The 14,595-nt window shown below is 43.6% G+C and overlaps 1 protein-coding gene across 1 annotated transcript in view; it reads left to right on the top strand.

Annotated features, from left to right (window-relative positions):
- The first annotated feature begins 14,169 nt into the window (after positions 1 to 14,169).
- Positions 14,170 to 14,595, top strand: part of LOC126088488 (doublesex- and mab-3-related transcription factor 2) — a 105,337-nt gene continuing 104,911 nt past the window's right edge. Inside the window, exon 1 of the mRNA XM_049906628.1 lies at positions 14,170 to 14,304. The gene's annotated coding sequence lies outside the window, so the exon portion shown is untranslated. The remainder of the gene's footprint in view (positions 14,305 to 14,595) is intronic.

The raw sequence follows: 14,595 nt of genomic DNA, 5'->3' as shown, positions 1-14,595 counted from the left end.
TCAAAACTATTTTCGCTTTTAACTTTGGACTCTGTCATCTCCGGACCAGGGTCCCCTACCTCAAATCATCCCTGAAAGTTTATGACATCGCCACAGCATCACCTTGCATAATACTACGTCTATATACACTCCTGGAAATGGAAAAAAGAACACATTGACACCGGTGTGTCAGACCCACCATACTTGCTCCGGACACTGCGAGAGGGCTGTACAAGCAATGATCACACGCACGGCACAGCGGACACACCAGGAACCGCGGTGTTGGCCGTTGAATGGCGCTAGCTGCGCAGCATTTGTGAACCGCCGCCGTCAGTGTCAGCCAGTTTGCCGTGGCATACGGAGCTCCATCGCAGTTTTTAACACTGGTAGCATGCCGCGACAGCGTGGACGTGAACCGTATGTGCAGTTGACGGACTTTGAGCGAGGGCGTATAGTGGGCATGCGGGAGGCCGGGTGGACGTACCGCCGAATTACTCAACACGTGGGGCGTGAGGTCTCCACAGTACATCGATGTTGTCGCCAGTGGTCGGCGGAAGGTGCACGTGCCCGTCGACCTGGGACCGGACCGCAGCGACGCACGGATGCACGCCAAGACCGTAGGATCCTACGCAGTGCCGTAGGGGACCGCACCGCCACTTCCCAGCAAATTAGGGACACTGTTGCTCCTGGGGTATCGGCGAGGACCATTCGCAACCGTCTCCATAAAGCTGGGCTACGGTCCCGCACACCGTTAGGCCGTGTTCCGCTCACGCCCCAACATCGTGCAGCCCGCCTACAGTGGTGTCGCGACAGGCGTGAATGGAGGGACGAATGGAGACGTGTCGTCTTCAGCGATGAGAGTCGCTTCTGCCTTGGTGCCAATGATGGTCGTATGCGTGTTTGGCGCCGTGCAGGTGAGCGCCACAATCAGGACTGCATACGACCGAGGCACACAGGGCCAACACCCGGCATCATGGTGTGGGGAGCGATCTCCTACACTGGCCGTACACCACTGGTGATCGTCGAGGGGACACTGAATAGTGCACGGTACATCCAAACCGTCATCGAACCCATCGTTCTACCATTCCTAGACCGGCAAGGGAACCTGCTGTTCCAACAGGACAATGCACGTCCGCATGTATCCCGTGCCACCCAACGTGCTCTAGAACGTGTAAGTCAACTACCCTGGCCAGCAAGATCTCCGGATCTGTCCCCCATTGAGCATGTTTGGGACTGGATGAAGCGTCGTCTCACGCGGTCTGCACGTCCAGCACGAACGCTGGTCCAACTGAGGCGCCAGGTGGAAATGGCATGGCAAGCCGTTCCACAGGACTACATCCAGCATGTCTACGATCGTCTCCATGGGAGAATAGCAGCCTGCATTGCTGCGAAAGGTGGATATACACTGTACTAGTGCCGACATTGTGCATGCTCTGTTGCCTGTGTCTATGTGCCTGTGGTTCTGTCAATGTGATCATGTGATGTATCTGACCCCAGGAATGTGTCAATAAAGTTTCCCCTTCCTGGGACAATGAATTCACGGTGTTCTTATTTCAATTTCCAGGAGTGTATTATACTAGAGCTGACATGTGATTACATTTTCACGAAATTTGCGTGCATAGATCTTGAGAAATCAGTACCCAGAACAACCACCTCTGGCCGTAATAACGGCCTTCATACGCCTGGGCATTGAGTCAAACAGAGTTTGGATGGCGTCTACAGGTACAGCTGCCCATACAGCTCCAACACGATACCACATTTCATCAAGACTAGTGACTGGCGTATTGTGACGAGCTAGTTGCTCGGCCACCATTGACCAGACGTTTTCAATTGGTGAGAGATCTGGAGAATGTGCTGGCCAGGGCAGCAGTCGAACATTTTCTGTATCCAGAAAGGCCCGTACAGGACCTGCAACATGCGGTCGTGCATTATCCTGCTGAAATGTAGGGTTTCGCAGGGATCGAATGAAGGGTAGAGCCACGGGTCGTAACACATCTGAAATGTAACGTCCACTGTTCAAAGTGCCGTCAATGCGAACAACAGGTGACCGAGACGTGTAACCAATGGCACCCCATACCATCACGCCGGGTGATACGCCAGTATGGCGATAACGAATACACGCTTCCAATGTGCGTTCACCGCGATGTCCCCAAACACGGATGCGACCATCGTGATGCTGTAAACAGAACGTGGATTCATCCGAAAAAATGACGTTTCGCCATTCGTGCACCCAGGTTCGTCGTTGAGTACACCATCGCAGGCGCTCCTGTTTGTGATGCAGCGTCAAGGGTAACCGCAGCCATGGTCTCCGAGCTGATAGTCCATCTTGCTGCAAACGTCGTCGAACTGTTCGTGCAGATGGTTGTTGTCTTGAAAAAGTCCCCATCTGTTGACTCAGGGATCGAGACGTGGCTGCATGATCCGTTACAGCCACGCGGATAAGATGTCTGTCATCTCGACTGCTAGTGATACGAGGCCGTAGGGGGCCAGCACGGCGTTCCGTATTACCCTCCTGAACCCATCGATTCCATATTCTGCTTACAGTCATTGGATCTCGGCCAACGCGAGCAGCAATGTCGCGATACGATAAACGACAATCGCGATAGGCTACAATCCGACCTTTATCAAAGTCGGAAACGTGATGGTACACATTTCTCCTCCTTACACGAGGCATCGCAACAATATTTCACCAGGCAACACCGGTAAACTGCTGTTTGTGTATGAGAAATCGGTTGGAAACTTTCCTCATGTCAGCACGTTGTAGGTGTCGCCACCGGCGCCAACCTTGTGTGAATGCTCTGCAGCACGTCACCTTCGTGGTGTAGCAATTTTAATGGCCAGTAGTGTATATATATATATATATATATATATATATATATATATATATATATATATATATATATATATATATATATATATATATATATATATATACTGACTCATCAAGGCCCAGCCCAAACCTCTACGGATGGAAAGTTGAAATTTGGAGAAGGTGTGGATTTTATATTGTAGGTGTCGTTTAGGAAGGAATCTTTGGAAATTCCTTAACTAAGGGGGTGAAATAGGGGAGGAAAGGCTTATGGAATGTATGTCGCTATTAAGAGAATTCTGAAGCTAGAACTACGAAAAAAATGTTCAAATGTGTGTGAAATATTATGGGACTTAATTGCTAAGGTCATCAGTCCCTTACCTTACAAACTACTTAACCTAAATTATTCTAAGGACAAACACACACACCGATGCCCGAGGGAGGACTCGAACCTCCGCCGGGATCAGCCGCAAAGGAACTACGAAAACTGTTATTTGGTTTCTCATCCAGCAAATAAAAAAAATACATGTTTCAGCATTTTTGGAAATTCAGCCACTAAGGGGGTAAAGTAGTGGGAGACAGTTGTTTGAAAATAAATAGTTGCTAAAGAACTGCTAAGGGATTTCTGAGGCTACATCTATGACAATTGCTATTTGACTTCTCGCTTATAAATAAAGAAATATCTGTTAGGGGATGAAGGTTGCTATGAAAATATCTCCATAAGAACGCAAAAGGCGTGATTAACAAAAACTTTGCGCTCCAGCTACCAGAACCGCTTTTTGGTCAGAAGTACATACAGGAAAGACTATTCTTGTATGGCCTTAATTATCGTAAAAAGCTTAGAAGCTGTTGCAATTTGTGAACAACATAAAAATTCTATTAAATAAAAACAAAAATATCTCTGCCATACAGTCTACGCGAGCAAACAGCCGGCACTAAGCTAGTCATTTATATTACGTACAGGATGGTGATAGCATTATAGACTTTTTGTGTGGTCTGTCTCCTTCGTTGCGAATCAGAAAAATATGAGAGAGGCTGTCAAAAATTTTAGACTGCCACGGCTCTAAAACCAAAGGAAAACTGTTTATATTTGTTAGCTAATTTCTAATATTTTGCGAGTCGATTGCCGTATAGTTTGTTCGATTTGATCTAATAGTTCGTTAATAACCACAATTTAAGGATTTTTACGTGCACCGAGAAACGAATTTGACTACAGAACATTCCTAGCTACGGTCTTCTACCGATTTAAATCGGCTTAGAAATGCATTTGGCGAAGAAGCCCCATATAAAGTAACAGTTTATAATGGGTACGGTGCATTCCAGAGACACTGGTTTTGTTTCTTAGGGATGAATTTCGTGAACGGAGTCCACGAACTGCTGTTACTGATGAAAATATCGCCGCTGTTCGAGCAACGTTTGAAGGTGAGCGACACGCACTTTGAATTTAGGCTATTCTGGCGACATTCAGCATTAGTATGAGTCAAATTCAAAACATTTCACATCAAAAGATGGACGCGAGAAAACTTCGTTGTCACGGATTCCAAATGAACTGTTTTCCGATCAAAAACAACAAATCACTGATTGATGGAGAAAAACTCTTGTAAAATTCAAAGTCGGCTCTTCAGATTTGGTTGGAGTATCGTTACTGGTGGTTAATCTTGGATATATTGTTATGGTGCCGAAAAGGAAGTCAGTTGGCTCAATGGGTCTTTCGAACAGAACAAAAACTACAAAATTCCGACGAATTCGCATCGAGAGTAAGGTTCTAGTTTTTTTTTCCTAAAGCGGACCAAAGAGTTACTATAGCGTTAGACATAGACATACTGTTACTGCCGTTGGGTATACAGTTGTCTGTTTACCGGAAATTTTTGAAAAAGTTTGTGAAAAACGCCCAAAAGGAAAAATAATTTTCCACCAGGACAACGCATCGTCGCATACAGCAAAACCAACGACTGAGTGCGTGGGTGCCCTAAAGGTCAACACCATGAACTCTCTACCATACAGCCCTGGCCTAGCAACTTCTGATTTCTTTTTTATTTCCAAAAATTAAATATAAAGTACGTGGAATCAATTTTTGACGTCAAATGCAAATAGAAACCTGATTTCTGAAGTGTCTCGGGAAGAGTGGCATCATTCTTTTGAGGACTGGTTTCATTGAATACAAAAATCTACTGATGTGAAAGGGAAATGTTTCGAAAAACAATACTATCATTTAATTTTATTAAACTAAGCTTTGTCCGATTTTCTAAAAATTTCCCGTGGCGTCCTCGTAACAGCACTGTCTCAATTCAGAATAATGTGCCTTCCCAGGTACCCCCTAGACAACTTTGTAAATTTCTTTTGTATTACTTTCTCCAGTTTTAATCATTTCTATTGAAATTTAATAATTTCCGGGTGCTTTTAAAACGACTACTGCAATATTTCTTATTCCGTCTGAAACACCATGAGACAGCTCACGTTTCCATACCGTATTGACTTAGTGCGTGTAAACCTCTGATACTTCAAACAATCGAACTCCCGTACAGAAAACAGCTTCAAACGTCTGATTACTTTACAAATGAGTTGAGTTGTTAAATATTAGACGTTAAGCATGTAAGCGAGAAGAAGTTTAGAAAAACGTCTTTCTCTTGATAGGACAAATTAATGAGATCCACATTCGGTTGTACTAAATTTTATTTTGCTTTAAAAGGAGAGCACAACCAGATTTTACGACAACAGTCCCATCTTGAAGTGCCCTTTTACTTGACTGGTATGGGTAATCTGTGCACCTGAACACGAGACTGTTGACGTGAAACCTGGCTGTGCTCTCCTTTACTGGCAAGCAAAATTTAATACATCTGTGAATGGGTGTCATCAGTCATTAATAGTTTAGAAACGGTTTGAAAGTATGCTTAAAGTTTGTTGGAAACGGCTAAGTCCTCTCATTATGAAACGTTGGATGAATGTAGTCTGGGTAATCAGCGCTGCATTTTCAGCAAAAGCAGGTTTTTGGCGCATCTCAAAATTTATGAACTCTTTTTACTGAACAACGTACCGTACAATGATAATTTTGCAGCTACATTCAGCGATGTATACAGGGTGTTACAAAAAGGTACGGCCAAACTTTCAGGAAACATTCCTCACTCACAAAGAAAGAAAATATGTTATGTCGTTATGTTTCCGGAAACGCTTACTTTCCATGTTAGAGCTCATTTTATTACTTCTCTTCAAATCACATTAATCATGGAATGGAAACACATAGCAACAGGACGTACCAGCGTGACTTCAAACACTTTGTTGCAGGAAATGTTCAAAATGTCCTCCGTTAGCGAGGATACATGCATCCACCCTCCGTCGCATGGAATCCCTGATGCGCTGATGCAGCCCTGGAGAATGGCGTATTGTATCACAGTCGTCCACAATACGAGCACGAAGAGTCTCTACATTTGGTACCGGGGTTGCGTAGACAAGAGCTTACAAATGCCCCAATAAATGAAAGTCAAGAGGGTTGAGGTCAGGAGAGCGTGGAGGCCACGGAATTGGTCCGCCTCTACCAATCCATCGGTCACCGAATCTGTTGTTGAGAAGCGTACGAACACTTCGACTGAAATGTGCAGGAGCTCCGTCGTGCATGAACCACATGTTGTGTCGTACTTGTAAAGGCACATGTTCTAGCAGCACAAGTAGAGTATCCCGTATGAAATCATGGCGGTGAATCGAGGAAGTACAGTACATACCGACGAAACTAAAATGAGCTCTAACATGGAAATTAAGCGTTTCCGGACACATGTCCACATAACATCTTTTCTTTATTTGTGTGTGAGGAATGTTTCCTGAAAGTTTGGCCGTACCTTTTTGTAACACCCTGTATAGATACTGTCTGCGAAGTTGGTAGTAAATAAGTAATAAATTAAAACTTTATGTCCGATGCCGTAGTGGCATTGCGGGCTATTTCAGAAAGAAGCTAATTTTTCACACATCTAAATGTCTGTGACGTCTTGTACAATGATATAATTATGCAGGGGTATTCATTGGTATAGGTGGATTCTGTCTGCAGACTGTTGCGAATACAGTTAGCGATAAAAAAGTAATAAATTAAACCGTCATTGCTAATTCTGAAGTTTCACTGCAAGGACAGCGAAAGTATAGTAAGTGATAAACGTTTCTCCTTTCATCGTACTGTGGAGGGTGTCGGCGATAGAAATTCTCTGTAAAATTTGTTATAAGTCATAAAGTGTTCTCATTCTCGAATACTGGATGAATAAAGCTCGGGTATTTGCACGCTGTTCACTTACGTTGCCTCAAGACGAACACACAGTTTCTAGCTATAATACTTGTCTTATTGTGTTAAAAGTTTTGACGTAAGATTATACCTCGTAATTAGGTTTCGGCAGCCTTTTGATTTTTAAATTCGATCAATAATTACGCGAATTGTTCCACCTAGAAGCCGGTAGATAGACAACGTACAATTGGAACAGTCTTCCAAGTTCCGCCATTGTCGTTTAGTAATACAGATTTCTTTAACGCCAAGCAGAAATGTTAAGCTTTCCGTTGGCCCTTGCGTGCAAGTACATGTCGCGAGTCCCTTACCCATGCACCAACCAATTTGTCGGTCACCGACCGACCAATTTCGTGGCAGCCTGTTAACAAACACCCCGACCGGCCGTACTTAAAGATTACAGCGCCGAACTGTTGTTGTGACTGGACTGGTTTGTCTTAGGTTCAATGAGTTTATGTTCTACGAGAGCCAGCTTGGTTTTACACGAAACAAAAACGGGCGTTTGGCTTGGCTGTTTTCGAGTTCAGGCCACAAAAAAAAAGAGATAATGTCGTGGGCAAAGAAGTGTCTAATGGAAGGAAAGAAATTCACCCACGTTCCTTTATTTAAGCAGCTGGGAGCCGATGATTTCTGTAATTAGCTGACAATGGGTGTATCAAGCATTTCGGAGCTCCTGAACATCATCAAACCATTCCTAACGGAAAACTATACACTCAAGAGAGAAGCTGTAAGGTACGAGGAGAGGCTATTAGCTATATTACGATTTCTAGCTACTGGCAGAAGTTAAGAAGACCTCAGATTCAGTGCTATTATATCCCCTCAGTTATTGACTAAAATGATACCTGAATCCTGCAACGTACTTTATAGTTGACTGCGGAAGTACATCACGTTAAAGTAAGACAAATAAAATAAAGTACGTTTTTAATTATGCTGCGGCAATTTGAGTGTGATAATTTTTATTCTATTGTTATACGATTCCGATATCGGCCTTAGGCCATTTTCAAATGCAGAAAATTCTTAATATATCAAATGACATCAGACCGGTATGAAATACAAGTCTTTGACGAAGAAGCATGTCCGGTCATTTAGGTGAGACCTGTTATAAGTAGGAATCTGAATCGTATAACAATAAAATACAAATTATTACAGCTAAATGACGCCGGAATCATTCAAAAATCTGAGCATGACTGTGGTTCCAGCAAAAATAAAAACTATCTAAACGAAAGACGTTCACGTAAATGTTATTAATTTACACTACTGGAAATGGAAAAAAGAACACATTGACACCGGTATGTCAGACCCACCATACTCGCTCCGGACACTGCGAGAGGGCTGTACAAGCAATGATCACACGCACGGCACAGCGGACACACCAGGAACCGCGGTGTTGGCCGTCGAATGGCGCTAGCTGCGCAGCATTTGTGCACCGCCGCCGTCAGTGTCAGCCAGTTTGCCGTGGCATACGGAGCTCCATCGCAGTCTTTAACACTGGTAGCATTCCGCGACAGCGTGGACGTGAACCGTATGTGCAGTTGACGGACTTTGAGCGAGGGCGTATAGTGGGCATGCGGGAGGCCGGGTGGACGTACCGCCGAATTGCTCAACACGTGGGGCGTGAGGTCTCCACAGTACATCGATGTTGTCGCCAGTGGTCGGCGGAAGGTGCACGTGCCCGTCGACCTGGGACCGGACCGCAGCGACGCACGGATGCACGCCAAGACCGTAGGATCCTACGCAGTGCCGTAGGGGACCGCACCGCCACTTCCCAGCAAATTAGGGACACTGTTGCTCCTGGGGTATCGGCGAGGACCATTCGCAACCGTCTCCATGAAGCTGGGCTACGGTCCCGTACACCGTTAGGCCGTCTTCCGCTCACGCCCCAACATCGTGCAGCCCGCCTCCAGTGGTGTCGCGACAGGCGTGAATGGAGGGACGAATGGAGACGTGTCGTCTTCAGCGATGAGAGTCGCTTCTGCCTTGGTGCCAATGATGGTCGTATGCGTGTTTGGCACCGTGCAGGTGAGCGGCACAATCAGGACTGCATACGACCGAGGCACACAGGGCCAACACCCGGCATCATGGTGTGGGGAGCGATCTCCTACACTGGCCGTACACCACTGGTGATCGTCGAGGGGACACTGAATAGTGCACGGTACATCCAAACCGTCATCGAACCCATCGTTCTACCATTCCTAGACCGGCAAGGGAACTTGCTGTTCCAACAGGACAATGCACGTCCGCATGTATCCCGTGCCACCCAACGTGCTCTAGAAGGTGTAAGTCAACTACCCTGGCCAGCAAGATCTCCGGATCTGTCCCCCATTGAGCATGTTTGGGACTGGATGAAGCGTCGTCTCACGCGGTCTGCACGTCCAGCACGAACGCTGGTCCAACTGAGTCGCCAGGTGGAAATGGCATGGCAAGCCGTTCCACAGGACTACATCCAGCATCTCTACGATCGTCTCCATGGGAGAATAGCAGCCTGCTTTGCTGCGAAAGGTGGATATACACTGTACTAGTGCCGACATTGTGCATGCTCTGTTGCCTGTGTCTATGTGCCTGTGGCTCTGTCAGTGTGATCATGTGATGTATCTGACCCCAGGAATGTGTCAATAAAGTTTCCCCTTCCTGGGACAATGAATTCACGGTGTTCTTATTTCAATTTCCAGGAGTGTATTTACGTATGTAGCATAAAAATTTACCTATACATTTAAGAAATTCATTTCAAATTCGAAGAAGAAAGACTACATATGGTGATGACACACATCAGCTAATAAGTACCACAACAAATACATAAGAAATGAAGTATTTAGCAACTCTGGTGTTCCTTATCTATATAAATGATTTAGGAGACAATCTGAATAGCCGTCTTAGGTTGTACGCAGATGATTCTTTCGTTTATCGTATAATAAACTCATCATAAGAAGAAAAGCAATTGCAAAACTATTTAGAAAAGATATCTGAATGGTGCGAAAATTGGCAATTGCCTAAATGATGAAAAGTGTGAGGTCCACGTGAGGGCTAAAAGGAATCCGTTAAACTTCTGTTACACGATAAATCAGTCATATCTAAAGGCCGTAAATTCAACTAAATACCTACGAATTACAATTACGACCAAGTTAAATTAGGAAGAACACGCAGAAAAGGCAAACCAAAGACTGCGTTTTATTGGCGGAACACTTAGAATATGTAACAGATTTGTTACGAGACTGTCTACACTACACTTGTCCATCCTCTTTCGGAGGGCCGCTCCTCTGTGTGGGATCCTTACCAGATAGGATTAACGGAGTACGTCGAGAAAGTTGAAAAATGAGCAGCACATTGTGTGCTATCGCCAAATTTAGGAGAGAGTGTCACTGACATGAGAAAGGCGTTTTTCGTTGCGACGGAATCTTCTCACGAAATTTCATTCACCAACTTTCTCCTCCGAATGCGAAAATATTTTGTTGACACCGACCTACACATGGAGAAAAAGTTATCATAATAAAATAAGGGAAATCAGAGCTCGCACGGGAAGATATAGGCGTCTGTTTTCCTTTTTTTTTTAAGTCTTGACTTGCAGAGTATGCATGTAGATGTAGATGAACTAAAATATATAAAAACATAAAGTACCTTGGGCCCCGTAGATTTAATTTCCGATAAGTATCGGAAATAAAACCTAAAAGTATAAATATAGAAAGTCGACGGTCTTTTCTTTTCTCTGCGTGTCACACCAAACCATTATGGATTCGTTATACAGGATGATTCACAAAGATATGCAAATATTTTAATATGTTATTCTACAAGTGAAACTAAAGAAAAAAGTTCATATAAACATAGGTCCACAAATGTTTAGTTACTTTAGTTACGGAGTTCCGGTTAATAAAAGATTTTGCCTGAAATTTACCAACTTCGCTAATATGAACCCATCGCAAAACTGTACAAGGTTAAAGTAAAGCACGATTTCCATTTATTTTGTTGTTATTGATCTGGTGAATCTAATAAAACATGTCCCATATGTCTATCTGCAGTAGTTTTCCAGAACATCCAGAGAAGCGAAGAAGTAATTTAACAAAATTTTTAATTTATGAACTACTTGGCCCAATTTGTTTTTCAAATTCCAGACACTCGCACAAAGATATCTACAGAAGTTGTAGAGATTATAATTTTGGAAAGATGATGATAGTAACGTTAACTGAAACTGTATGAATGTGCCAGATAATCTGCATTTATTAATACGACAGCACACTTCATCTTAAACCGGAAAAAACAAAGTTCAGTACTAAGGAAGTTGTACAGTGTACATAAAATTTCACAATACATTCAAAACAAATGTTCAAAAATGTCTCCACCGAGTTCAATGCATTTAAGCTGCACGTGTGTGAACAGATTTCGTTGCCTGTTTCAGTTTCACAGGGTTGTTGTTAATTTCGTTTATTGCATTCATAGTGCGAGTAAGTAATGCCTTTCGTGTATTGATTTTGTCCTCATAAACTATGCCTTTAGTCCATCCCCATACACAAAAATCCGTTGGTGTTAAATCGGGCGATATGGGTGGCCCTAGACGTATAGCACCATCCCTATTTCATAAATAATCTACAAACTACAGCAGTTACTGTGTGGCTTCACTCAAATACACTGCTGATATTATGTTCTTTCACTGAAGAATACAGAAAACTAACTCATTTCAAGGTTAGGAAACGACTGAAACAACTAACGGTTGCCAACAATGACAAAAGTTGCTACATTCCTAATGGAAAGTAAAAAAATATACTTGTGTAATAATCTTTGCTTCTCTGGATGTTTTGGAAAGCTACTGCAGATACACGTCTGGGGCATGTTTTATTAGATTCACCAGACCAACGACAACAAAATAAATGGAAATTGTGCTTCTTTAACCTCGTACAGTTTTGCGATTGCTTCATATTAGCAAAGTTGCTAAATTTCAGGAAAAATCTTTTATTAGCCGTAACTAAACATTTGCGGGCCTGTGTTTATCTGATTTTTTTCTTTAGTTTTACTTGTAGTTCAATATTTTAAATATAGGTGCACAACAGCAACGGTTTACGTAATAAAATTATAAACAGCCGACCAGTTGCAATGGATAAAGAAATTCTTTACCTAAGTTTCGACAAATATAAATTTGTCTTCTTCAGAAGGTAGCAATTTTACATTAGTAAGGACTAATGCACCATCGCCGTTTTTACAATTGTCAGCATAGACTGCGTCGGTTGTGAGCTCTGCAAGATCAATGAGCTATTTTATATTTACGTGACAAACCCTAATTCTAGGGCTATATTTTATTTTTGTCACATTGGTCTATGCCGACAATTGTAAAAACGGCGATGGTACATTAGTCCTTACTAATGTAAAAATGCTACCTTCTGAAGAAGACAAATTTAAATTTGTCGAAACCTAGGTAAAGAATTTCTTTATCCATTGCAACTGGTCGGCTGTTTATAATTTTTTTTTTTTTTTGCTTGTAGAGTAACATATTAAAATATTCGCAATCTTCGTAAATCACGCTGTATATACCGCTCTAAACAATAAAGAAACAATATCCTGCGTGCAGCTACCGAAGACGAACTTCTGTCGGGCGGTTGGCACACCAGCGCTACAAACGGCACAATTTGTTGGTTGGAAGTTGAGAGGGGGGTGGGGGGGGGTGGAGGTTGGCTGTCTGGTTGTCCTACCCGCCTGACATCCCAAAGTTCGTCGGTCGGTCAGTCAGAACCTTCGACCATAGATACTAGTAGACTGGCCTTGCAGTGCAGAAGCTATAGGGCTGGTGTGGCTCCAACATAAACCACGTGACTGTTGGCAAAACGTGGCGGGATTTCAAATGAGCGGTCTGCCATCCTGTGTTTGTATCGTATTTTACCCACATTTCTCAATTGACTGCCAAACGCTTCCAACAAAAATTACTTTTTTATTTGCGAAAAATTATGTCAGAACTACATTTGACCTGGATTTGTTCACAGTACCATTTATAAAATCTAAAAAATGTATCGAGGGCCCCTCTGGTGGGCAGCGGGACTAAATTACTATAAACTATCAGTTAAAGTAAAACGTCGTTAAAATTCTTTTAAACAATAAGAGTGGGCTCGTGTCAAAACTTTAAATATTGGATTCGCCGCGTTTTGAGCTCTAGTCACTTATAAAAGAAAATGGGATATGGGAATTATGTCAACTATAGGTCCCAAAATTGTCGACTTTAGGAGCAGGTCCATTTTAGAGTATCAGTTTTAGGTGCACTTCAAAGGTTCAGTTCCTACTATTTTTACAAAAGTTTAAACTATCAGTTTAAAAAAATATTTTAGATGAAAGGTGAGACTCTGAAGTTTCAGAAAATAATTTTGGAGCCTACATTTATTTAAGAGTATTAGAAGGTAGAAAAAAATGCTCTTCATGTGTCGATTACAGGTGCTCTTACCTTATTATAATCTCACTTGTATATACAAAAAGGCGCCTATGTGCAGATGGCTTAAAGTTTTTCCGTTTCAGGACCTGTATCCAAAGCTGTCTTCGGTTTTCATCCTTAGGGAACCTATGCGTAGGAACGAGAAACACTTATACTTACTTCTGTAACGGAATTATCACAGATACTTTCCAAAATGTAATATGAGTCTGACTTTACAGGCATCACTTTCAACGCTTTAATTTACGTGATACTCTATTTCAAGTGTAAAAAACATATAAAAGTCACTTCAGCAGATTTCAATAAACGCATCTGCATTATCATAGAAAAACACGTGAAATGTAATGCCATTTCCCCCGAAAAAACGCTGAGTACAGCCATAAGCGCAACACGAAACAACCATGTTTTGCCAACATTCACGTGACTTTAGCCCAGAGATGTTGGAGCCACGAAAATGACGTCATGGCCAGTCTATTATATTTATGGTCGAAGGTCAGAACGCTTGCACACGTCCACTTTGTCAGTCGGTCGGTTGGAACGTGTGTCGGGCCTTTAATTACTGTTTCCACGTGCACGCTACTTTGATTTGGGGAGTGCGGCGGGAGGAGGCTGCGGTGGCAACGTGCTGTTGGGCTCCGCCCCGGGCGAGCCGGCGGCCAATGGGCGTGGGTCCTCCTACTGCGGCCGCGGCGGCGGCGGCGGCGGCGGCAGCTGTCAGTGAGTGTTGAGGAGGCGGACCGCGCGCAGACGTCAAACTTGCCTGCCTGCAGGGGGCGCGCCAGACGCCGGAGCTACGCCAGACGAAGCGCACGCCAGCCGGTGACCTGCGCCAGAGGATACGACGGCGTGACGCACTCGCAGGTGAAACTCGTTTTCCGTCTTGCTATATACGTGGTCTTGCAGTAGCATTCTCGCTTCCCGCGTATGGGGTCCCGGGTTCTAGTCCCGGCGGGGTCATGGATTTTATTGTGCCTCTAACGACTGGATGCGTCCATTAGAGGTGGGCAATCTGAAACACGTAACTGTTTCGAAAGAAATGAAACAGTACAATGGTGTTATTGTTGTTGCTGCTGCTGCTGTCCTGAGACTGGTTTGAGGCAGCTCTCCATGTTACTCTATCCTGTGCAAGCTTCTTCATCTCCCAGTACCTAC

This window comes from Schistocerca cancellata, chromosome 6 (assembly GCF_023864275.1).
Source record: "Schistocerca cancellata isolate TAMUIC-IGC-003103 chromosome 6, iqSchCanc2.1, whole genome shotgun sequence".
Lineage (NCBI taxonomy): Eukaryota > Metazoa > Arthropoda > Insecta > Orthoptera > Acrididae > Schistocerca > Schistocerca cancellata.
Note: the sequence above shows the minus strand (reverse complement) of the source record. Positions and strands in the feature narration are given on the sequence as shown.